A 13,059-nucleotide genomic window follows, 5' to 3' on the forward strand; every position below is an offset into this window, starting at 1 on the left:
AAAAGGTCTCATTTACCAACAAACATCTCTGCAAAAGGCCATGCAAAATAATTTAGTGAAATTGCAATTTTGTCAATTCAAGTAGCTTTCCACAAAAATAGGACCAAAAAATCCACATATTGCATTGCAAATTTTGAAAAAAACCCACAGCAAAATCAAATATTTTTTTCCACAACAATCACAACAACAACAAAAAAAATCCACAAAATCCTGTATGGACTGATTAATAAAGTGTTCTCAATAAAGTATTATCTATTTTATAATGAAGCAATGTTGGTTAAGCAGACATGATTCTGTACTAGATAGTGTAAAGTTTCACACTGCAAATATCATGGATGTTTAAAACATTGTTCATCCCTTCAACAAGACCCTTAACCATCAGCTACTTAGCTCTATGCCCGAATTGGAGCATCTTGCTTCTAAATGAATACTAGCCGTTCAAAAATCATCTTTCCTATTATACAGTAGAGCTATTTTTTAAACTAGAACAATGTCAGCCAGGTAATAAAACATACAGTACTGTGCAAAAGTCTTAGGCACATGCAAAGAAATGCTGTAGAGCAAAGATGCCTTCAAAAATAATGAAATTAAATGTTTCTACATGAATAAAAATACTATAAAGAGCAGTAAACAGTAATAAATTAAACAAACTCAATATTTTGTGTGACGACCTTTTGCTTAAAAAAAAGGTAATCTCAGGTACAGTTTGTGCAGTTTTATAAGGAAATTAGCTGTAAGTTTTATTGAGCGTCTTGCAGAACCAGACACGGTTCTTCTGGAGACTTTGTCTGTCGTACTTGCTTCTTATTTTTGCAGCAAAATCCAGCAGCCTTCATTGTGTGTGTTTTTTTTGTCTGAAACGTGTCTCTTACATAATATGCTGCTTTCTTTACTGACATACAAACACTTTTCTGTAACATTTAATTTAATTTCATGTTTTGAAATCTAAAATGTTTTTGTACTGACTCAATAATGTAGAAGTCTATCCATCCATCCATCTTCTATACCGCTTATCCTTTTCAGGGTCACGGGGAAACCTGGAGCCTATCCCAGGGAGCATCGGGCACAAGGCGGGGTACACCCTGGACAGGGTGCCAATCCATCACAGGGCACACACTCACATACACATTCACACACCCATTCATACACTACGGACACTTTGGACATGCCAATCAGCCTACCGTGCATGTCTTTGGACTGGGGGAGGAAACCGGAGTACCCGGAGGAAACCTCTGCAGCACGGGGAGAACATGCATAATGTAGAAGTCATAAAATAAAAATCTGTAACAAAGTTTGTACTAAAAAAAGGGTGCCTAGACTTTTGCACAGTACTGTACATTTTCACCAACATATTTTGATCAGATACTCTTATTCCACATCAGTTGATTCCCTAGACCCCCAACCTCTACATGTCTGGGATAAATGACCCATTTGTCCCCCATGATGTTGGGGGTCCCCCTAGAGTTCCTACAATGCTGAATCTTGAGTAAAATCATGCTGGTACAATTTAGAGTAATGTTCTTGTTTTCAAGTACATTAAATGAAAATGCTTGTTCATTTTTGAGGCTTTCGTTCCCTGTATCTTTTGTCATCCTTGCTACCAACAGCGGCTATCAAAAACAAAAAAACTAACAAAAAAAGGTTAACACTTTTCATTGAAGAATACGTTATTGCAAACTGAGAACTTTTCTGTAATCCCTGTATGAAATTGAAATATATTCACGGATCAATTTATGACAAGAGTGATTTAATGTCTCTTAATGACTAAAAGATATTATGATGTGTTACACATTACTGTTGTTTCTGTTCTTAAAACAGTTCTATTATTTGAATTAATAATAATATAAAAAAAAGTTTATCATTGTATTATTGCTATGTATTATGTCTAACACATAGACTCATTACAAGTAATAGTTATACATCCATTTCCCAAATTGTTTAACCTACATAGGGTCAGGGTAATCAATACTCATAATAAAGTGAGCATTTTCATTCACCAATACCAAGGTCAAACTAAATAAATAAAAATTGAACTTAATTTCTTTACACACTATTGCAGCACCTGACTTCACTTTTATATAAAACAATTGGAAATAAAGATTATGTATAGCTGATGAAGCTTCTTGCTGTATTCACATAGAAAGTCTCATACACAGTACGTCTCATCAGAGTTCTCCAACAGTTGGTGCACAGACAGAGTGGCGTTGTAGGCTCCACCACAGTGTCTGAGACTTTAGGAGATGGCACAACACTGAACGTGTTCATGATGCGGTCGAGATACTCCTCACGGATCTTGCTGATGAGCAGCGTGCCCATGCCCGATCCAGTGCCCCCACACAAGGAGTGAGTGAGCTGGAAGCCCTGTAGGCAGTCACAGCTCTCAGGCTCCTTACGCACAACATCCAGCACCAAGTCCACCAGTTCAGCACCTTCAGCCTTTGGCCCAGTTGTTTCCAGTCCCACTCTGACCTGTGAAAAGCAGGACAATAAGGCTAAATTACAACATTAAGGCACCACAAACATGCCATTTTAAACAGTTAAAGTGATCTATATAAAAATGTGTGCTTAATACATGCATTACTATCCAAAAGAAAATATGCAGATCTTTGAATGCAGTTTTTGGAACTTTCTAGATACACCTTAAGAAATATATATTGTATACATTGGTTGTGACCTATATATCTAAAATGAGAAAAAATTAATATTCAATTCTTCATTCAATGTCACCTTGCATTTCTTTCCCTCATTTTTCTAAATTTGCATTATATTGGGGGTAAACTGGACCCTCTGCCTGCATTCATCCACTCGTTCAGCATTGCTTATGAGCATAACAAAATGTGGCCCAGACACAGGATATAATAATTAAAAAGTTGCGTTCATGTTGGGCAAAATATTACTTTACCGCAATTATTTTACATCTGTATCCAGCCATCTCCCCCCACCCCCAACTAGAAGAACATTTTATTTCAGTAGCACTTTAAAGGACATGTAAGAAATACCTAGTTTACATTCAGGGGTTAAACAGGACAGATGAACAGTCGTACAATATTTTGAAGGATTCTGAAAAGTAAAACTTTGCTCATTCATATATTTAATCATTTAGGAAGTCCTACATCTTACTTGCTCAAAAACTCCCTGGATATCCCAGATCTCTCCATAACCCCTTAAAAACAAAAATCATGCATTCATGCACTGTGCATGTGTGACAACAGATTGTCTAAAAAGGCACTAGGTAAGTTGTTTGCACAATATTGAATTATTGTGAAGGATCTGAAGACAATATGTAAGGGAATGGGACTTATTTCAGAGTGAAACTGCATATTTGGGTTTGGGTATGGAGATTAGTAATCAGAATTTGACTGGTTTACAGAAACTGGGCATGTCTTTGCAAACAGTATTTATTATTACCATTATTATTATTATTATTATTATTTTAATCATCCCACCATTTAGCCAAAATTCAGAGGCAGGGGAAAAACCTAAACAAAAATAAATAAATAAATCACAATGTGATCAGTACACCCGAATCATGCACAATGTGACAAAGACAATGTGACAAACAAGGTTAAAAAAATTATTATTATTATTTCAATCATTAAAAATAAAATGAAATATAAATGTCACCCACCAAACATGAAGTTTTCTAGTCTGAACACTTGGCCAAAAGGATCAGATCTTACAGAGTCCATGGTCCCTGGCTCCAAGTCCACCAGTATAGCCCGGGGAACATACTTTCCACCTGTTTCACCACAAGACACACTTTCACTATGGCCAGTTAAGCATTTAAGGTGAGCAAATAAACTGTAAGCTTATTCGGACAAAAGGTGAAGCTATGAATAGCTGGGTTTACCAGTGGCTTCGTTGTAATACACGTTAAAGTCACTGTGGTAGGTACCAGTCGGGTTGATTCCGTGTTCATCACTGATCACCTTCCAAAACTACAACAGCATCAAATTACAAAACCAGACCATTATTATAGTCAGCGGTTACTACAGCATGTTCATAACGTTAGCAAGCTTGCTCGAGCAGCGCAGTCAAGTCATCGGCAGCAATTTCAAATAAAAAAAACAAACAAAAAAGAAGCTATTTTCGACCTAAACCCTGAAATAAATCAGCCACGTCGTAGTTAACGTTCAGTTAAACAAGAGAAAACTAGTTTAAATAGTTAACCCATCGACAACTGCTGCTGTTTAATATTCTTGTTGCTAAGTAACCCAGACATTTCCAACGACCACTTTTTTCCACCTGAAGTTAACCAACTAATAAAACTAAACGGTAAGAATTGTAATAATATTCATGTTTTAAACTTACATTTGCACCAATTTGATTCCCCCACTGACCAGTTTGCATGTGAACGATTTCCCTCATTTTGAGAAACATTTACTAAACACAAACCGTGACCTCAAACACACTCGTCCTCACACTCAGAAGCGTGTTGTATCATGGACTTTGATTGGCCACCAAAAAATGCGTTCTGTCTCTATAGTGACGGGAATTCTGACTCGTTTTTGTGAATCAGATCAGATTCAACTCAGCTCACCAATAAGAGCTGACTCTTTCGACTCCAAATGGCTCAATGACATTTTTTTGATATTTGTGAAGGTTCTTCTTTGTCCAACTATGGCTGAAATTGTTTAATGAAATCTAACTCCACCCTCCAATTAACAAAAAACAAACAAAACTTTACATTGCATTATATACTGTACAATGCATTTGAATAACTGTTTCAGCAAGGGACCACACATGTACATCCATAAAAACAGTAAGCATACCTGCACTGTTGTTGTGTTCTGTTTTATCTGTGCTTCGGTATGAAGATTTATTTCCATTTATCCTGCTATGTGCATTAACTTCGCTCAGACAAATTGAGTCAAACACACCATTCATGCAAACAAACAGCTCAAATGATGAAGACATTTTCATGGAGGTATTTAAGCAGTTACATTGCCTATATCCAGTAAATAAATTTAACAGGCACACAGAACCTACTTTTCTTTTCATGAAATCACACACCAATTTACTAGTTTGAGTAAAGTTCAGCCTGTCCACAAGGATTGTGAGGAGGTACACTCACTAAGGTTAAGGTTAGGCAATACATGGGCATCACTTTGTTTGAAAGGTGGTGGAGATAAAGACATGGCGTGGAAAGTAGTAATATAGATATCAGCAGGAATGACCTGCTTGAGCTGAGTGAATGAAAATCAGTAAACTAAAACACTTTATTAGTGGTTAATTAACACACCCAAATGCATCCTATGAGAGATTAATTAGATTCATAGACAACATAAACGCAATACTATAACATGCATCTGCATGCACATGCATCTTACATGAACACAACAACTATCTGTGACAGCCATAGTCAGGAGCTGGTAAGGAACACTTACTAGCACAGTAATCTTAATAAGTATTTAAATAGATATGGTAAAAAGATATGATAGTTAATAGATATGATAAATTTCCTTTCAAATATTCCTGTCTATCTTGCTTCTGTGCACAATATCATACCTTCTGTATCTGCATCTGAGTGTTTATTTTAAATTGAGGCACAATGCCTAGGGAATTGGTCATCAATTTCTTCTGAAGACATCTGTGGAAGAAATAGCCTTAACATGAGCTTCATTTCTTAATTGAATGTGAACTTAATCATAGATATAATCTAAATAGGTGATGTGCTTTTATTTTCCTTACTCCTGCACTGTCTGACCTTTGAAGATTTAACATGTTTGACTTTCTTTTCAACTAGGGTGGGGTGCCGGTGGAGCGCATGGTGAAAATCCATGTTCCTACATTCATATGTTATGTTAGATGCCAGACTCTCCTATGTTGAAGGTACTTCATAAAAAATAATAATAAAATGAATTTAAAAAAAACCTGAATATGAAAATGAATCAAGACAGATCCAAATAAACAATAAAGTTCCAATGAACAGTAAATCTACACGTTCTCTTCCTCTAACTTGTTCAGTACTTGTAATACAGATTAAATACGTGTAGGCAGATGATGTAAACTATGGATCTGGTCCAATGTTATTTGGGAACAAAGACCAAGCTGAATTTCCTCAACATAAATTTTTGTGTAGTTTGTTATCAGATTGTCTAGATGTACGTCACACACCTGATGAACGAGATTTCCTCTCCCGTGCTGTAATGATGGCTGGAAACTAGGACTTAATGGCGTATACTGTAGAAAGGTCATATAGAACAGAGAAATCTCATTGGGAATTAAGTTACCTTTCACATTGCCTTTTATTCTGATCACAACCAGCCAGTTATATTGTTTCTGAGTTTAGTCTTTGTTTAGTTTTTTGATGCTGAAGAAGCAAAAATCTAAGGAACCCTTAACCTTCAGACTAATGATTTGCAATGTCTGAACACAATGCTTGAAAAGAAACATGTATACCGAACTTGAAAAGGTAGAAAAATGTTCTATGAATTAGTTAATAGGTATCTCTCTCTCTTTATATCACTATTAAAGTAGTGCTTAAACAGATACATAGCAGACAAATATACATATAGACAGTTTATTTTGTACACGCGTACCAACTTAATCTTCACCTATCATCAATTCCTATTAAAGAAATCTGTCACCACCTAATTAAACAGTTTAAATCACTAACCAAAGTAAGTATACAAACTCAAGCTATGATAAAAGAACAAAAACAATGAACCTTTCTTAAAGAAATTCCTAAATCCTCTGACCAAGTATATGGCTGTGCAATCTGTCTATTAAATAAATGCCAGTCCTTCAGGCTGAAAAATAAGGATCAAAACATTCTGCCAGTAGTTTGGCACTGTGACTCAAACAGTTGTTTTTCATCTGACATCTGAAAGCTAACTACTGTCCCAACTGCCGTACAATACTGATAATGCTCTTACGCTTAAGAGGGCTGAATGGCAGACCTTGTGAAATAATATTATGATGTTTCTTCCTTATAATGTCTTTTATTTTATTAATATATTCTTATATATCTTATATTACTTTTTGCCTTTTCTTATATGCTTAATCCTTCACATGGTATTCATAAGGTGCCATAAGTTTCTGCTACTCTATGGATCACGCTGAAGTTTGAACAAAATGGTTTAACTTAATATCCGCAGCAGTCGTGTACAAGTCATTTCTTCCTAATTTGTTTATTAATTTTTATTTCATTTCTAAATGCAATAAAAGTTTTTTTTTTTTTTTGCCAGATTCAGATGCTCCTAAACAAATTATTATAAAGTATGAGTTTGTAACTTATCAGCAAAGACTGTGCTATCACTTCTAATATAATGCATCTAAAATGGAAAAATATTTTCACTGAAATATTTGAGAGAATTTTTTTTTTACACTAGTTTACACTAAATGTCTTTCTGTTCTGTTGGAAATATGACTTAACTGTTAAATTATTTTGGAACCTTTAAAAATAACTCGTCTTCTTCTATACCTTTGGCTTATAGTGTATGACTGCTCACTGTCATAAACCCATACAAGGAAATAAAAAGTAATCATTTTCACTCCAGATCAGGAGAGGGTAAAGACAGACTGGTGATCTGATCTATATTATATATATATGTACCTTAGATAATGCCTCTCTGAGGGCCTTGTTGGAATGTTCCCAAGTCGAAGTACTGTAGAACTCCTAAGCATTAGATCACCCCAATTACTCTTGTATACTCTTTCCATGCCATCGTGCTCTATGCTTGACAAAGCCATTCACAAAACATATTTGACAGTTGGAGCCTAATCCTAAAATCACCAGATACCAAATGTGCAACAGTTTTGTGTTGCTGCCATCACAAAATAAAAATGTTTAAACCTTAAGTAATGTAGTCATGGAGGGTATGTTCATTTGTCACACTACATTAATGGTGGGGATCCTTATAGACTGTGGAACAGAAATGTACTCAGTGTGTCTCCACCGATTTATTTCACATTGGAGTACAATCATTTTTCTTTTTTTTTTTTTACCATTATGGACGAAACACCCATTTCTTTTAAAACATCATCTTTAAATGTTGAACATATGGATCTATGTGAAGGACCACCGATATTAATCTTTGACCTACACCTGTTAAGATAATGATGGTTGGTGATGACCTTTGACCTGTCTCAGGAGTGATAGCCTAAACAGGTGATATGCATGTATATGTGTGGGAATGCATATGACCATACTATGTATGAATACATTCTATGTGAAAGAACTTGTGTGTGTGTGTGTGGGAAGGCAACAGAATACAACAAACCTAACACATGTAACATAATGACGGTTGGTGATGACCTTTTGACCTAGCTCAGGAGTGTTAGCCTAAACAGCAGATATGCATATATGTATATGTGTGTGCGTGTCATATTTTTGGTTGGATGTGTGTGTGTGTGTATGTGTGTGTAATGCACATGACCATACTATGTATGAATACATTCTATGTGAAAGAACATGTGTGTGTGTGTATGTGTGTGTAATGCACATGACCATACTACGTATGAATACATTCTATGTGAAAGAACATGTGTGTGTGTCATATTTTTGTTTGGATGTGTTTGTCCTTGCACCATTTTCTGGACTTTTTCCAGTTACCCTCATTAAAAGTTACGCTCTCTGTAGCACGGCTCCAGTATATGTGACCCAGGACCGAGAATTTGAAAAGCAAAACGGTTCCTTTTTCTGCATCGAAAAAAAAATCCGGCTGTACATCCGTTTGACATTACCCAATATATTTCCATAATATTTTCATGCTCTAATTTTTTTTCTAATCTTCCCAAAAAAGAGAAAGCTTTTTTCAGTGCATTAGGACAAGCATCAGCCATGTTATTAGCTCACACACGTTATTCTAAGTACAGAGTATTTTAAAGGGTGGGTGAGTCCTTCTTCTTCGTCTTCTTCTATAAACTTATGGTGTTTATACCGACACCTACCGGATAGAGCAATTTTAATTTCTTTTGTTCTGATTGGTCAGGGGTATGTGTGTGTGTGTGTGTGTGTGTGTGTGTGTGTGTGTGTGTGTGTGTGTGTGTGTGTGGAATGCACATGACTATACTAGGTATGAATACATTCTATGTGAAAGAACATGTGTGTTTATGTGTGCAGGAATGCACCAGAACCGGATTTAAAGTTTACTACTGATAATAATCAATTAGCTATGGCCTAAATATTTAAACAGATGTGTGGGAACACAACAGATTACAACAAACCTAACACATGTGACATTACATATCTTTAACTATGCCTGTCAAGATCAATGATTAATCTATGGGAAAGAACATGTAACTATCCATTTTTAACCTTCACCTGTTACGATAATGACAGCTGGTGATGACCTTTGACCTACGCCTGTCAAAATCAATGATTAATCTATGGGAAAGAATGTGTAACAATATATATCTTTAATTACACCTATCAAGATAATGACAGCTGGTGATGACCTTTGACCTACGCCTGTCAAAATCAATGATTAATCTATGGGAAAGAATGTGTAACAATATATATCTTTAATTACACCTATCAAGATAATGACAGCTGGTGATGACCTTTGACCTACGCCTGTCAAAATCAATGATTAATCTATGGGAAACAATGTGTAACAATATATATCTTTAATTACACCTGTCAAGATAATGACAGCTGGTGATGACCTTTGACCTACACCTGTCAAGACCTGTCAACATAAATATGATTGATGATAATGATCTTGACCTTTGACCTAGACCTGTCAAAATAAGGTTTTACAAAATATACAAACTATTTCTCTCTCTCCCAGGAACTATTATAGTCCTATCATTGTAACTATAATTAGCTAGGCAATTACTAATACCCTGTAGTTCAGCTTGGTAGGTTACTCTGCTAAATCGATTTACCTACGTAGGCTCCATGCAGATGACCAAAGCATAAACCAAGCATAGTGCTTGACTAGCCAGCTAGTTAGCTAGTGGTAAAAGCTAACATAATTTCACAAAATTTGATATGAATAACATCTTTACTTGCAGACAAAATAACTGAAAAACTGTATAAAATATATATACTGTCGTATTGATTAACAGTGTAACTGAACATACCGCTTGTTTCATCATCTCTTGTGGCTTGTCTGCACAATCCCACCACTACTCACACAACCACTACTAGGGGCCAGCCCAGAGTAACATGCTACAATATTATCGGCAGTCCATTGCTCTTCCTGTGAGACCCGGATGTGAAGACTTGAATTTTAAGACCCAAATTTTTGCAGCCATGAATTTGTGAGGTTGAAAAATAATGTGTCAAAATATTACCTGATGAATAATGAAGATGATATTTTAACAACTGAATATTTTGGAACCGTGTTTTAGGAAGGTGAATATGTGTGCATTGAATTTTGAATGCTGGAATTTTGTTTTCAGTCAAAATATACAAACCCAATGAATTGCAGAGGAAACTAATTCAAGCACTGATATTGTGGTGTTTTTTTTTCTTTTCGATTTGTGTCAAATTGCTGGGCAGAAAAATTCAAGTATTGTTATTGCGATATGCTTTTATTCAATTTATGTGATTCAACATGCCACTTTGCCTTGAGGACATTTGGCACTTTTATATTTCCATACTAGCTCTATATTCACTAGTTATATTTGCTTTTTCATAGGTTTACTTCAAATGACTTCAAATATTATTCTAAAATATATATAAAATAGTAATAATAAAAATAGGCGTGCTTAAACTTTTGTCTAGAAGTAAATGTATATTTTGCCACTGTCCTACATTAAGTTCATAAAAATGTATGCAGACTACAGAACATACCAACTCATCTGTTTTTGGTGCCTTTTTGTATTTTTTTTTCCATGCTGGAAAGCATATATCACGCTTCTTTTAACAGAAAGAGGAATGTGTTCTGAATAGTCTTCCACTTTCCAGAAAAATCGGGGTGTCACTTTTTTTTTTTTTTTTTTTTTTTTTACTGTCAACAGCATATAAATAAAAGAAAAAAAGGCATTTAATACGTATCATTGCACATTCCCTTTCTTTTACTTGCTCATATTTCATACAAATGGGGTTCAATTATGAGCAAGCTGTAAATCAAGAGGAGTTTAATGAAAGTAGCTGTCTTAAGTGCATTGTGCATGTGTATACAACTCAACATAAATGTTCACAGGCACAGCAAAACTTTCCATAAGATCATAAAATTTCAATCAAACAAATAAACATGCAGCTAATTTAGAAACTGATAAATTAACAAACAGTGTAAGATGTGCCAGTTGCCCGTTTGTGGATTTCCAGAAGATGCTTCAGGTCTTCTGGCTTCAAGAGCAACCACTCCACGGAGACTGCTCTGCTTTCTGTCACTGAAGCCTTACGACTAGCAAGAGCAACCTCTAGATCATCTGCCCTCATCCTACTTGACCTCTCTGTTGCTTTCGACACTGTGAACCATCAGATCCTCCTGACAACTCTCTCCAGCCTGGGCATCACTGAAACGGTTCTGCGCTGGGTGGAATCCTATCTCTCTGACAGATCCTTCAAGGTATCATGGAGGGGAGGTATTTCTGAAACTCAGCAACTCACAACTGGCATTCCACAGGGGTTAGTTCTGGGTCCACTCCTCTTTTCTATCTACACTACATCTCTAGGGCAGGTGATTGAGTCTCATGGCTTCTCATATCATTGCTATGCTGATGACACCCAGCTCTATTTGTCCTTCCACAGCCTGATGATGCATCCGTCTCTGCACGCATCTCTGCTTGCCTGTCGGACATCTCGGGCTGGATGAGGGAACATCATCTTAAACTTAACCCGGCAAAATCTGAGCTTCTTGTCATCCCAGCCTGTCCCTCAATCAACCACAACCTCACTGTACAGCTCAGCTCACTCACACTCATGCCAACCAGGACAGCCAGGAACCTTGGGGGGATTCTTGATGACAGCTTGACCTTTACAGACCACATCTCAACAACTGCAAGGTCCTGTAGGTTCATCCTGTACAACATCAAGAAAATCCGACCTTACCTCACCAAACAGGCTACGCAGATACTAGTCCAGGCTCTTGTTATCTCTAAACTGGACTACTGCAACTCATTGCTTTCAGGCCTCCCAGCCAGCTCCATCAAACCCCTTCAGATGATTCAGAATGCTGCAGTGCGCCTCGTCTTCAACCAGCCCAAGAGAACCCATGTCACACCCCTCTTCATCTTCCTCCACTGGCTTCCTGTAGCTGCCTGCATAAAATTCAAGGTCTTGATGCTCACCTACAAGACCTTGTCAGGAACAGCACCCTCCAACCTCAACTCTCTCCTGAAGGCCTACGTTCCCTCTTGCAATCTGCGATCGATTAGCGACCGACGTTTAGTAGTTCCCACTCAGCGTGGCGCAAGGTCCCTTTCCAGAACCTTCACGCTAACTGTTCCTCAGTGGTGGAATAAACTTCCAATCTCAATCCGGACCGCAGAATCTCTCATCATCTTCAAAAAACAGCTAAAGACCCACCTCTTCCATGAACACCTAACCAACTCATTAAAAAACAAACAAAAAAAAAACAAACAAAAAAAAACCTCTACTCTGTGCACTTTGCTTCTTCTGGAACTCAATTAATGGATCTTGTATGGTAGCACTACTTGTATTGTTCTCTGCTTGATATATCGCTTTGCTTGTATTTTTCTCATTTGTAAGTCACTTTGGATAAAAGCATCTGCTAAGTGAAAAAATGTAATAAATGTAATTGTCTTCTGAAGAAACTATGCCTGTGACTCTATGCTCTGAAGATGTACATATTTGAAAAGATGCTGGAAGCCAGTCTGGGGGCAAAAGCAAACAGAGTTTATTAATTTAAAAGCAGTTCAGTACATTAGTCTACATTTTCGTTAGTGTTTATTCATTTTATTTAGATCATAGACTGTTTATTTAGATGTATTTATATGCACATATCACACAATGGCTCGAAACCCCTGGAAACACAGACAGGTGTCTGATGCACATATAATCCAGAAGTGAGGACAGGTATCTGGCTCGAAACCCCTCGTACCTTACGTTAAAATACTACCGCATCTTTTACAAAACCGTCTGCCTCTGTATCATAATAAAACGTCAAAAAGCAGTTACCGATATCGCTGGTTTGTCCT

General features: G+C 36.7%; 1 pseudogene; it reads right to left on the reverse strand.

The window, feature by feature from the left end:
- Nucleotides 1–1,811: 1,811 nt before the first annotated feature.
- On the reverse strand, nucleotides 1,812–5,826 carry LOC128620586 (tubulin beta chain-like; annotated as a pseudogene).
- Between the last annotated feature and the right edge of the window lie 7,233 nt (nucleotides 5,827–13,059).

This window comes from Ictalurus furcatus, chromosome 16 (assembly GCF_023375685.1).
Source record: "Ictalurus furcatus strain D&B chromosome 16, Billie_1.0, whole genome shotgun sequence".
In the NCBI taxonomy this organism is placed as follows: domain Eukaryota; kingdom Metazoa; phylum Chordata; class Actinopteri; order Siluriformes; family Ictaluridae; genus Ictalurus; species Ictalurus furcatus.